Consider the following 14,031-nt stretch of genomic DNA (forward strand, 5'->3'; position numbering starts at 1 on the left):
AACGCAAAAGCAAATTGCAACAAAATTGTGAAGAACAATAAATACCTGCCCAAGCAATTGGATTTTAACACGAGCGTGTATGCATTTATATCCAGTTTGCTTATGTCAAGTCAAGTCAAGTCAAGTTTATTTGTCACATACACATACGAAATGTGCAGTGAAATGAAAGTGGCAATGCTCGCGGACTTTTGTGCAAAAGACAAACAACAAAACAACCAAACAAATTATAAACACAATCATAACACTCATATTCTTTTACATAATTACATGTGATTCACTTAACGTAACAGCCAGTTTTAATCAATGGATGAAGATGAATGTTGTCTTGGGAGGATCTGTTGTTGAATATGAAAGGTAACTGTGAAGGTGAAATTAATCCAATGAAAAAGGCGGGGATGTGGGGGCTCCCACTGATCAATGACTTGGGTTAGGGAGGGGGTAGTGGGGTTATAGTTAATCTCTCCGCCATGGGTTTTTTTTCCAAATAGCTTCAGTGTCTTCATGCCATAGGATTAACCTTTGGACTCTCTGAATGTTAACTTTGGCTTGAAAGCAGAATTTGTGACTGTTTAGTATTTTTCAGCCCACTTACAATGGATCCTGTCAGGGTTATGCATGAACATGGTCAGGACTGATTTGCAAATTTGATTTGAACATAATGTTGAACACATTTGCCCCACCCCGGTTGTTCGGGTTTAAATTGACTGAGAAATGGTGCAAAGGTGAATTCCTTGTAAATATGATACTGTAAATGTTGCATTTCATTGAGGTTTAAGAACATCTGAAATAGCTAACGTGGCAGGAATTTTTTTTTTCTGTCAACAAAACACGAGTACTGGAAGTTTTTGATTGTTGATCATCTCTCGGGCTTTTACAACTGTGGCTGCAAGAGCAGGTCAGAGCTGGTCATCCTGAGCAAATCGCTTGCTTCCCGAATACCAAAAATAAATTCCACTGTCCAGAAGGCTCAAGACAGGAGAACAATTGGATACCCTGTGCTTGCCTGGGTGCAGGTACACGCAACAACTCTTGAGAAGATTAAATCCATCCACGATAAAGCAAGCTCACTTCATTGGTATTCATTACATAATGCGAACAGTCATTTCCACCCAATGTAAGTGCACAGTAGCAATGGTATGAAGCATCTATCTATCTTTATACTATTAAAACTCTGTGTGTGTGTGTGTGTGTGTGTGTGTGTGTGTGTGTGTGTATTTTTGGCCTTTGATTCATTACCCTGCCAAAATCAGACGCAAAAATGCTGAACATTTTTTAACTATTTTGCTAGCGATTTCACATTTACATTCGCTCATCGACTCCTCATTAAATTTAGTCATTTTTCTGGACACATTTTTGATAAAATCCTTCTCCCCCCCCCCCCCCCCCACCACTCACTAATTTATATGCCTCATGATGGCCACCTTCTCATCGCGTGCCCCGCGCGACCACAACGGCTGCTGCCGCCCGGCTCTCCTCCAAAAACGCAGAGATTTTTACCATTAAATGCTAGAGATTTTTACTTCCTCCACTTCCCCCCCCCCCCCCCCCCCCCCCCCCTCTGCCCGGCTCTGTCACACTGGCCAAAAAACAAAGATCGCCTGGTCCCCCGGCTGCTTTTCGCCGGCCCCACAGGCTTGCCCTGTCCGAAAATCCCACGTGTCAACGGTCTGTCGTCCCGCAGGCGCATTGAGGGCATACGCAACGTCTCTCGACGGGAGTACGCAGTGTCATTAAGTCGTACACAGCTTCTTGACGGCATACGCCTAGTGCATGGTGTTGCGCCGCGCCTTGACAGCATACACCTAGCGCGTGGTGTTGTGCGATGACGTCAGGCTGCCCCTCCCCTCGCAACCGCGCGTTGTGGGAACAGACCCAACGGGTCTGCACTTGGTCTAGTATTATATTTAGTAGTTACTCACCCAGATGGACAGGGATGGGTGGCACTGGGGAACATCATTATTTCTTTGTTCTGTTCCCGGTCTCGTACACTCTGACTTGGCAATGTAGTATTCCTTCATCCTCTCTGGGAATAGCTACTGGAGAACACCTTCACCAGAAGGATGGCAATGGTTCAACCAGGCAGCTCACATTACCTTCTCAAGGACATTCGGGATGGGCAATTAATGCTGATTGTGAACTGAAGGTTACTTGTCTCATCTACAGATTGAATAGGAACCTGACGCAAGAGGAGCATCTTTTTTATAATGGATGACTCGTTATGATTTGCTCTGCATTGCCTGAAAGTATGTACTGGTGGCTTTCAAAGGGAGATTGGATAAATTATTGAACTGGAGAGTTGCAGTGCGGATAAGACAAATGGAATTAGAAATCAGCACTCCTGATTAGGGTTTAACCCTCACATAGAGTGGAACAGAATATTAGTGTTTGAATTGGCCTGACCAGTCTGCGAAGAGCTGTGCAGTCGGCAGAGTTCAGCTTGAGCCATGAACTTGCTGTACTTATTAGGAATTTAAAAAATATTTTAATGGTGTATGCCAATAAGATTCATTGACGAGTACATGTAACGTCCAGGTAATGCCTGCTGCAACCCAAAATGTTAACTAACACCTTTGGCCTCCACAGATGATGCTTGACCCCTGAGTTTTCCAGCATTGCATTTTATGTTCCAGTTTGCAGAGTCTGCAGCCTCTTGTGTCTCCAGGTAATGCCTGCTGCTTTTAACCAGCCTGGTCAAACAAGCAAGGGAGCCATTAAGCGAATCAATGGACGACAAGTAATGGTCTCCACAGTTTACAGGATACATGATCCCACCGATTAGTCAGGCTAATGATTACTTCAACTCACATAATTTTTGAGTGCAGCTATTTTTCATGAGCTGTAATCTGCTACTTGTTTTTCTTTTTACCCCCATCCTCCTCCTCCCTAAATCAAGGTCAAAGGAAGAGAGGGAAACCTGCTCTTCCACAGCATCTGTCACATCTTTCTCAGGAAGTCACAAGAACCTTCATAGCCAGTGAAGTTCTCGGAAGGGGAGTCACGGTTGCAATGATGGACACGCTGCGGAAAAACTACGCACAGTAAACACCAGCAAAATCAATGTGCAGATGACCAGAAAGTCTGATTTTTATTTTGGTTTAGAGATACAGCATGGAAATTGGCTCATTCCAACCATTGATCACTGTGTGTGATGTATTTAAAAATTGGGCGATCGATGGTAAGCGTGGACTATGTGGGCCAAAGGGCCTATTTCCATACTGTATCTTGGACTTTCTGATCATCTTCACATTGTTAAAATACATACACACATACACGCATGAATGCACACACATATATGCGCACACATACACACATATAAATATACACACACACACATGTATATGCACACATGCATATATACACCCACATAAGCACACATACATATATATATACACACACACACACACTCACACATATAAATATACACGTGTACACACACATGTATCTGCACACATGCATATATACGCACACATATACACACACACATACGCACACACACATATATATGTGTGTGTGTGTGTGCGTATATATATATATATATATGCGCGCACACACATACGTAGGCGTACACACACATATATGTGCACGCATATACACGAGCACACACACACACATACATGTGCACACACATACATTGGCGCACGCACTCACACATATATAAGTGTACACGCACATACGTGTGCACAGACACAGATAGGCACACATGTATATATATACACGTGTGTGCGTATCTGCATCTGTGCGCACGTATGTGTGTGTGTATATCTATATATATATAAGTGCGTGTAAACTGAAGAGTCCCCAGCTCCTCTTCTAAATACGCCAGCTTATAGCTGAACAGGGCCTTTTTTTATAGCTCGTCTGAAAACGCCACTTGCAACAGGCATGTGCAACACTGGCACTGCCTCCAAGGAGATGTAATGCAACAGCAGCATTGCCCCTCATGTAGGCAGTGGTACCTTGGCACTGCCCCTCTGACAGTCACGTGCTCTGCCGGCATTGATCCTTTGATAGACGAGCACGCCCTTGGTTATGTCCTTCCAACAGTGGGCTCCGCCTCTCCAGCAGCAAGTGCTCGCTCTGCTGCTCCAGCTGTCCCTGTGATGGGGAAGTACTCTCTGTACCCCGCCCTGCAAAGTGGCAAGTGTGCCTTCGACAACGTTCTCCCCACAATCTTCTTTAACTGTGTTGCTCTCCTTCAGTAATGACTCTCCCACAGCGAGGCAGCCCCTCGGAACGCAGCTGGAATGCAAATGCTGGTTAAAGATGATTCTGCGCTCCCTGCAATTAAAGATCCCTCTTGAAAGCTATTCGCTGACTTGGGAAAAAAACCTGGTTTTGGAAAGCTCCCTGCATCTCACCCTATCCCGCTTTCCCTATCCCGTCACCACGCTCCAGCTGCCTGGCGTGGATACACAGATGGGCTCTGTGGTTTACAGGTGTCACACTTCAGCCGTCCAGCTGTTTCCAGGCCATTGCTTGTGATTATAACCCCGAGCAGCAGTGATTAAAAATGTAGTGGTTTCCTCGGGTGCTGATGAGTTTCATGTTAATAATGAGAAGCTCGTGAAGCACACATTTGGCACCTGGCAAACCCACAGCCAGTGCCCTGGTGGAAACCTTGGTGGGTGAGGTGCGATCGCAGCTGCTGTCAGAACTGCATGCCTGTGGGGGAAATGAAAAGTACTTTTCATAAAAGAAAGTTTGATTTGTAATGCAGTCGATTTCTGCCTAATTCTTTTAGTCAAACAGAACACTCTGAGAAGGTGGTAAATTAGTAAAGTTAGATGCAAATGAAATTAAAACTGAAAACCATCATTGATTGCAAGTTAATATGCAGCATTAGATGGGAGTCACGTCATTTAAAGTAATGGTTGCTGGAAAATAAACAACGTAATAAATTAATTGAACTTTATGTATTGATTTTCTGTTTTGTTCTAAGAACGTTTTTCTCTTGTGAACCGTGAATAATGTTGGAAAATTATTGAGCCTCCTGCTCAATTTGAGCATTTCTGTGGGTTGTACACTTCATTCTGCCAATTCAGTGCACAGACTAGCATTGAAAAACTTACGTTAACCACGTGAACGACTTTGCTCAAAGTAAGACAACCTCAGATTTCTTATTAATCATTGAGGTTTTGTTAAACTTGTGTTGAACTTTGGTTAGACCACACTTGGGGAGTACGGTGGACTGCTCTGCCTGTGATATAAAGGGCATAGACGTGGGAGAAAGTGTGAACAGACAACCGAATGATACAGGAACTGAGAAGAGATTGAATCAAAACTCAATGCGTCTGATGTTGGACTCTTCAAACAAAAAGATTGAGAGGTGTCCTGATGGATGTCTCTAAAACTTGTGGGGAATCCAAAAGGTAGCCACGAAAAATCCAGCAAGGAATTCAAATGAAACATTATTACCAGAGCTTGGCACTAACTCCCAAGTGGAAATGGGAAGGCAAATAGCAGCGATGCATTTAAGGCAAAGGAAGATAAACACAGAAAGGAGGGAAACTGAACTGTTGTTAGGGGTGGAAGAAGTTGGAAGACAGGCTTGAACGCCTGTCCCCATGTTGTAAATGCAATGGTCTAAACATTTTGTAGCGTGCGCTTTTATTTCAATGATGCACAAATGAAAATTATTAGCCTGACCTGAATGTAACAATGATAATTTCTCCAGAAGTGGAGTCACATTCGCATGAGTGGTGTAAAACTAATCCATGCTATATTTAAGAGGGAGTTAGATGTGGCCCTTGTGGCTAAAGGGGGTATGGAGAGAAGGCAGGGATGGGATACTGAGTTGGATGATCAGCCATGATCATATTGAATGGCGGTGCAGGCTCGAAGGGCCTACTCCTGCACCTATTTTCTATGTTTCTATGTGAGTCCTCTCCTCTCTCGACCTTCAGTTCCTAGCCTTTCAGATTGACCCAGTGATTAGAAATTGGTGGTTGATTTGGCTGTCAAGTGGGTCCACCCCGCACTGGAATTCTTGTGTCCTCTGATTTTGTGAGCAAGCCTGATGCATGTCCTGGATTTCACGCTTGATTACTGACCTGAGAATATTGCTAGACGATCCATCCAGTGTTAAAAGGGCCACTTGTCAGCTCTTTTAAAATAAAATTTCATTTTGATCTTAGAATAATAGACCCGCGTCCTTGAAAATAAACAGATGGAAAGAAAACACTTGCGTAAAAATACCATTCATGTTAGTGCTGCACATTTAAAACTAAATAGCTGCAAACGTTATTGGAAGGAAATATTTTTGCAGAAACTTGAGAATACCATGTTGCGTATTTTAGGATTCTGGAGCTGATGACATTTGAGAGGAGACGTGTTTAAACCAGTCAACATCCAAAGCCCTTCTCGGTCGCCAGTTCCACTGGGCAGCTGGATTCCTGCAATTCGCTCAACTTGGAACATCTGCAAGGTTTGACTTTCTTTTTTATTTTCCTTCCCTCCTTTCTCTGTGAATCAGGTTTTTGCAAATGGTCTATAAATGCTCTCGGCGGCTTGTGATGCCACCTCTCCAGGATTGCCATGAATCTGTGAGACTAATCTCTGGACACTGGTGCAAGCAAAGCTGTTTGGGGGGGGGGGGGGGGGGGGGGGGGGGGGTGATGATAGGGAGGAGGTGTTTGCAATGATGTTGTTTTCTTTTCATTTTCCCTGAACTCTGGTTTATTAGTTCTAGATGAATTGGATGTGGGAATAAAGAATCTGTGAAGAATTGACCAGTTCAGCAATGAAGAGCTAATGGTGGGGGTAATGTGAATAGGGATGGAAGGCCATTGGAAACTTAAGAATTTAGTACATTTTGACAAACTTGTGTCTCATTCTTCTAAAGTCAAGAGAGTGCAGCTTTGTGTAGGAAGGAATTGCAGATAGACACAAGATGCTGGAGTAACTCAGCGGGACAGGCAGCATCTCTGGAGAGAAGGCATGGGTGACGTTTCAGGTCAAGACCCTTGTTCAGAGTGCAACTTTAGTTTTCTTAACTATGTGACAAATCCTCCATCCCAGGGATCAATCTGGTTAAGGTACGCAAAAATGCGATGTTTTGGGCCGAGACTGCAGCCCGAAACGTCACCTATTTCCTTCGCTCCATAGATGCTGCTGCACCCGCTGAGTTTCTCCAGCATTTTTGTGTACCTTTGATTTTCCAGCATCTGCAGTTCCTTCTTAAACACATCAATCTGGTTGACCTCCGCTGCAATTCCTCAGTCACAAGTGTCCCCCTCCTTACATAGAAAAATGTAAGACATGGTTGCTTCCAGGCCATGTGTAATCGAGGATGATGCCTCTACACAAATCCTCCAGTAAGAATGGCCGATGTACTGTTTGACTTCCTGATTACTTTCTGTCTTTGCCTTCTAACTTTTGTGAATTTGTGTAGATGAACACTAACACCTTTCAATCGCTGGCCCTTTTTTAAAAAGCATCCTACTATTTTACAATGTTGGATCCTTGCCTATTCATGTAGCCTGGCTCCAATCACTTTCTTTACTGCATCCTCTGCACTGGTCGCATGATTACCCAGTATTGTTCAAACAAGCTTGGATATATTACAGAAATAAGGAACTGCAGATGCTATAATATATACAAAGAAATAAACAAAATGGTGCAGCGCTCCATGGAAAATATGGATAGGTGACCCTCCTCTGGTCTAAAGGGTTCTGATACGGATCATCACCTAACTATGATCTCCAGGGATGCTACTTGACCTGCTGAGTTAATCCAGCACTTTGTGTCATGTTTTAAAAATATATATTAATCAAGAATGAGACTCTCTTCAGTCACTCCCACTTCAACCCTCTTCCATCAGGCAAGAGGTACAGAAGCGTTAAAATGCACGCCTCCAGAGTCAATGCCAGTTTCTTCCCAGCAGTTATCAGGCAACTGAACCATCCTATCAAGAACTAGAGAGAGGTCCTGGGCTACCATCTATCCCACTGGAGACCCTCTGACTATCTTTAATGAGACTTTTATGGAATTTATCTTAGGAACATAGAAACATAGAAATTAGGTGCAGGAGTAGGCCATTCGGCCCTTCGAGCCTGCACCGCCATTCAATATGATCATGGCTGATCACCCAACTCAGTATCCCGTACCTGCCTTCTCGCCATACCCCCTGATCCCCTTAGCCACAAGGGCCACATCTAACTCCCTCTTAAATATAGCCAATGAACTGGCCTCAACTACCCTCTGTGGCAGAGAGTTCCAGAGATTCACCACTCTCTGTGTGAAAAAGTTCTTCTCATCTCGGTTTTAAAAGGATTTCCCCCCTTATCCTTAAGCTGTGACCCCTTGTCCTGGACTTCCCTAACATCGGGAACAATCTTCCTGCATCTAGCCTGTCCAACCCCTTAAGAATTTTGTAAGTTTCTATAAGATCCCCTCTCAATCTTCTAAATTCTAGAGAGTATAAACCAAGTCTATCCAGTCTTTCTTCATAAGACAGTCCTGACATCCCAGGAATCAGTCTGGTGAACCGTCTCTGCACTCCCTTTATGGCAATAATGTCCTTCCTCAGATTGGGAGACCAAAACTGTACGCAATACTCCAGGTATTGCACTAAACGTTATTCCCTTTATCATGTACTTTGTGGATGGCCCGATTGTAATCATGTATAGTCTTTCTGCTGATTGGTTGGCACACAACAAAAGCTTTTCACTCAGTGCACATGAAGGTGGCAACGGTGGCGCAGCGGTAGAGTTGCTGCCTTACAATGGTTGCAGCCCTGGAGACCCGGGTTCAATCCCAGCTACGGGTGCTGTCTGTACAGAGTTTGTACGTTTTCCCCATGACCACGTGGGTTTTCTCCCAGATCTTCGGTTTCCTCCCACACTCGAAAGATGTACAGGTATGGAGGTTAATTGGCTTGGTGTATGTGTAAAAAAATTGTCCCTAGTGTGTGTAGAATAGTGTTAATGTGCGGGATCGCTGGCCGGTGTGGACTTGGTGGGCCGAACGGCCTGTTTCCGTGCTGTATTTCTAAAACTAAAAACTAAAACATGACAATAAATGATACTATGAATAATATGACACATATTACACTTGATTCCATCGGTCAAATCATCAATGTAGATTATGAATAGTTTAATTTAGAGAAACAGGCCCGTTGCCTGACTGAGTCCACGCCGACCAGCCATCCCCATACACTTGCACTATCCTACACACTAGGAACAATTTACAATCTTTACCGAGGCCAATTAGCATACAAACCTGTATGTCTTTTGAGTGTGGGAGAAAACTGGAGCACATGGAGAAGACCAACTTGGCCACAGGGAGAACGTACCAATTCTGTACAGACAGTACCAGTAGTCAGGATCGAACCCGGGTCTATGGCATTGTAAGACAGCAACTCTACCGCTGCACCACCCTGTTGTCTACAACATAGCTGGTACCCCAACACCATTCCTGAATCTAACCCCACTGATCACGGCTTCCTGATCTGACATTGATTTATGTTTCCCACTATCTTTTCATTCCGTTAACCTGTCCTCGATTCGTGCCAGTATATTACAGGTGCACAACCTTTTATCCGAAAGCCTTGGGACCAGACACTTGTCGGATTTCGGACATTTTCGGATTTCCGAATGGAAGATTTTTAGCGTAGATTAGGTAGGTAGCGCGGGCGGCTTGAAAAGTCTGGAGCAGCTGCCTCCTCCCCGGAGACCGGGAGAATCATTGCATAAATGTTAGTCAGTTAGTTTGGAGGGATTTTATGTGGTGGTGGTGGAGTAGGGGTGAAGGGGGAAACTTTAATTCTTAGTCCCCTACCTGGTCGGCGACTCCCAACCTCGCGGAGCTGGGGGCTTCGTCCGGCCGCGGGCGGCGCCGGTTGGAGCTCCGACCCCGGCAACTCTACCCCTGGCTGCGCGGCTCCAAATCCAGCGACGCTCCGCGAACGTTGGGTCGGCGGCCACAGCGCTCCGGAGCTTGCCGCACGGCGACCCGGTAAGGCATTGCCCGCTCCCCGCTGGTATCCCAGCGCTGCGACGCCGCCGACTCCCGACATTCGCGGAGCTGGGGCGTCCGGCCGCGGGCCGCGCTGGATTTGGAGCGCCTCGCAGCCAGGGGTAGAGTTGCCGGGGTCGGAGCTACAACCGGCGCCGCCCGCTGCCCCACCGGCCACAGCACTGCGGAGCTTACTGCACGGCGCACCGGTAAGGCATTGACCGCTCCCCGCCTCTCCGACCAGGTAGGGGACTAAGAATTAAAGTTTACCCCTTCACCCCCCCCTTCACATAAAAGCCCTCCAAACTAACTGGCTAACATTTAAGCAATGATTTACAGATGTTTAAGCGTCTCCCGGTCTCCGGGGAGGAGGCAGCCGCTACAGTAGTACAGACCTGGGTTGACCGTGGGTCGGTTCGGGTCAAGTTTGGCGCCAAACGCGAGCTTTGGTGCGCAGTCGACATTTGGAAAAAATGGCCGGTTTTCGGAGTTTTTCGGTTTCCGGAACACTGGATAAAAGGTTGTGCACCTGTACCCAAATATGGTGATACAAGACATTGCGGATGTTGGAGTCTGGAATAAAAATGAACTCCTCTGGCAGTTTGTTTTTGTTTTATTTCCTCGATACCTTACAAACAGGTTTCTGAAATTTGAAGTCAATGCCGGCAAAGATTAGATGTGGATTACAGTTTTTATTGTGGTATCAAGTTATTTTGGCAAAAAAAAATGTACTTTGGCAGAGCACACATGGAGTCATATTACAGCAGGCTGATTGTGGGGAGGAGTGTTGATTGATGCATCCCACCCAGAGGCACAGGGTACCCCAGCAGGGAAAGAGGCCATTCGGCCATCGTACCCATGCCAGAACCTTGGGATAGCTCCCCATCCCTGCTTCCTCACCACATCCCTGCAAGATCGCCCCTTCAAATATTCATCCAATTCTCTTGCAAAAGTTGCTTTTGAATCTATTTCCTTCACCCTTACAGGTACACTTTCCAGATCACATCAACATGCTCTATGTAAAGAAATCATTTGTGAACCTTATGGAATTCAATGTTTGAATGTTCTAATCCTAATTCTTTTGCCATTTCACTTAAGATGCGTGTCCTGTTTTTTATGTGCAAAATAACTCGTATCCAAAGTGTGTGGGTTATTCTAAGATGCAGAGTCTGAGGTCATTAAATCTAAGCCAGGGTTGACAAATTCTTTGAATCAAGTGATTGATTGGATGTTTAATGTCAATGCGATGTATCCGTTCTCTCACCAGCCCTCTGTTGCCAATTTCCTCTCCCCGCTTAATAGTTCAGCTCTGTTCATTCCCTCTGGCCTGCTCTATCTCTCCAGCTCTTTCATGCCCGCTCCTTATCAGCCACTGTCTTTGCCTGCATTTTCACCAGCCCTGCTCTCCCACATCTTCAGCCTCTACTATGTTGCTGCTGATCTGGATCTGAGCTTGTACACAGGCTGGATTCTGCTATTGAATTCCTTCCATAAAGCTTCACCTTTTTTTCTGGTTATTACACACGTGACTCAAAGACCATGAGACTCATTTCGCCATATTTTCATGAGATGGAGGGATTTGTTGTTGAAATCGTAAACCACTGAGAGATAGTCCTGCAGACTTCCAGACCCTGTTCAATTCCAGTGACTTTCTGTGTTGTGGCCGTGAGACTCCTGTGATGCTCAGGCAACTTCTGAGCTTCATTTGTCATGACAGCTGATGTCTTGACAAGTTGACGCATTGTGTAGGAAGTTGCAATTTGTCATGTGCTGAAACGTGATCATCCAAAGGGGGAGGGGCCAAGTCTCCTACTGTTTGCTTCCACAAATTTAGCAGTTGTTTTTTCTCTTTCATGTACCAACCCTATTTGAGATCTGGGATCCAGGATTGATTGGCCATTTCCAGCTGTTCCCAGCACCAAACGCTCCATGGATCTATTGCGCCATTTAGGCAAGGGAACTGGATCCGGTCAGGGGGCCTTGGCGGAGTTTACTCCCATGGCAACTGTCCCCTTGAATCTGAATTCAATGTAGCTAAGTTTAATTGTCTGCCACTGGCAGCTATTTCTTCAAATGCCGGGACTGCAGTCATTAAAATTCCCTGTGCAAAGCCATATTGTCTGTATCGCTTGCTACAACATGTTCCTTAAAATCTACTTCTTAGAACATGTTAGTAGCGTTTTTGCCCTGCACTGATCTGCAATTGTGATTTGTTTTACATAAACATCCCAAACTGCGGATGCTGGTAGTCTGAGATAAGAACACAAAATGCTGGAAATACTCAGTAGGTCTAGCCACACCTGAGGGAAGAGAAACCGAGTTAGCATTTTGGGTCAAAGATATTGTCAGGGAAAGGGGTCAGAATTGGGAAGCTGACAAAGGAAGATTGTTATCTGCAGGGACGATGAGGAATAGGGTTGTCTCTAATGGGGGTAAAACTAGGGTGGCCATGGAGATAAGATGCAAACGAGGTTATCGGGTCAATGAATGGATGGGAGCAGTTTGAGAGAGAAATTGTAGATAAAAGAACAGGACAAGGGGTCACAGCTTAAGGATAAGGGGGAAATCTTTTAAAACCGAAATGAGAAGAACTTTTTTCACACAGAGAGTGGTGAATCTCTGGAACTCTCTGCCGCAGAGGGTAGTCGAGGCCAGTTCATTGGCTATATTTAAGAGGGAGTTAGATGTGGCCCTTGTGGCTAAGGGGATCAGAGGGTATGGAGAGAAGGCAGGTACGGGATACTAAGTTGGATGATCAGCCATGATCATATTGAATGGCGGTGCAGGCTCGAAGGGCCGAATGGCCTACTCCTGCACCTAATTTCTATGTTTCTATGAATGAAGAAACTGCAAAATGCGGAGTGGGAAGAACTTGCACAGGAGGTCATTTATCTGTGTTAAGCTGCGATAGCAGTACCCCCCCCCCCCCCCCCCCCCCCCCCCCCCCCCCTCCATAAGGACGAGGAACCATGATGGACAGCTCAACTGAGAGTCAATTTAGAACCACATCCTGAGACATTACTTCAAACCTCTCCACATAACATTAACTGCCAATGTCACTGAAAGGGTTGGGTTCCATTCCCACTTGAGCACTAAACCTAAACTGACCTTACAGCACAGTACAGATGGATCACTACAAGCAGAGGTGATTCAGATCATACTTTAAACCTAAGCACCCTCTTCTCCCTCAGATTGATGTTGAAGATCCCTTGCCACCAATTCATTGTTAACACTGGCACCCTGACCAATACTTATTCCTTGATACATTGACTTTGAGGAACATTTAAAGCAATTTAAAGTATTACTGTTCCAGGGTGCATGCTGTACGTCAACGTGTTTCTTACATTGACGATTCTTCAAAAGCCATTGGCTGTAAAGCACAACATATCCGCAAGTATCTCTTTTAGTTTAGAGATACAGTTCGGGAATAAGCCCCCCAGCCCACTGAGTCTGCACCAACCAACGATCACCGCACACTAACACTATCCACACACTAGGGACAATTTACAAATATACCAAGCCAATTAACCTACAAGCCTAGGTTTAACAGGAGATCCTGGAGAAAACCCATGCAGGTCACGGGGAGAACGTACAAACTCCAGACAGTCAGCACCCGTATTCAGGTTCGAACCCGGGCCTCTGGCGCTGTAAGGCAGCAACTCTACCGCTGCTCCACCGTACTGCCCTTGTGCTTTGCTCTTCCATTCCTTCATGTTCACTCCTTTTATCTCTTCTGTTCAACTTGCTTTAGTTGCGTGGGTCGACTTGCTGTCCTCACCATCTTTTGTCAATCAGTTTCTTGGGGAAATGTCCTTGAGAAGTAATAATTACATCCTGTGGTGAAACTGACCTGTGTTCCATGTATATAATAATTAGACAGCTTTCAAATAACGGAAGGCTTTGGGATTAGACCTGAAACCAAACAGATTGTGTCTCCTGTGGTTAAGAAACATAAGAAAGCAAAATGCCAGGTTTGCAGGGTAGGTTCAATGTCAATGGGACATGAGGTTAGAATTACTTGTAACTTCCTTATGATCGAGACCAGACTCTTTACGATCTCCCCCATGACCCATTGTT

The 14,031-nt window shown here is 45.2% G+C and overlaps 1 protein-coding gene across 2 annotated transcripts in view; it reads left to right on the forward strand.

Annotated features, from left to right (window-relative positions):
- Positions 1–14,031, forward strand: part of LOC129695498 (coronin-2A-like) — a 122,886-nt gene that overhangs the window by 36,067 nt on the left and 72,788 nt on the right. Inside the window, exon 2 of one of the 2 annotated variants that reach the window (XM_055632473.1) lies at positions 6,297–6,424. The exons of the other annotated variant lie outside the window; for it this stretch is intronic. The gene's annotated coding sequence lies outside the window, so the exon portion shown is untranslated. The remainder of the gene's footprint in view (positions 1–6,296; positions 6,425–14,031) is intronic. 2 annotated transcript variants of the gene reach the window in all.

Source organism: Leucoraja erinacea, chromosome 3 (genome assembly GCF_028641065.1).
Source record: "Leucoraja erinacea ecotype New England chromosome 3, Leri_hhj_1, whole genome shotgun sequence".
NCBI classification, from domain to species: Eukaryota; Metazoa; Chordata; class Chondrichthyes; order Rajiformes; family Rajidae; genus Leucoraja; species Leucoraja erinaceus.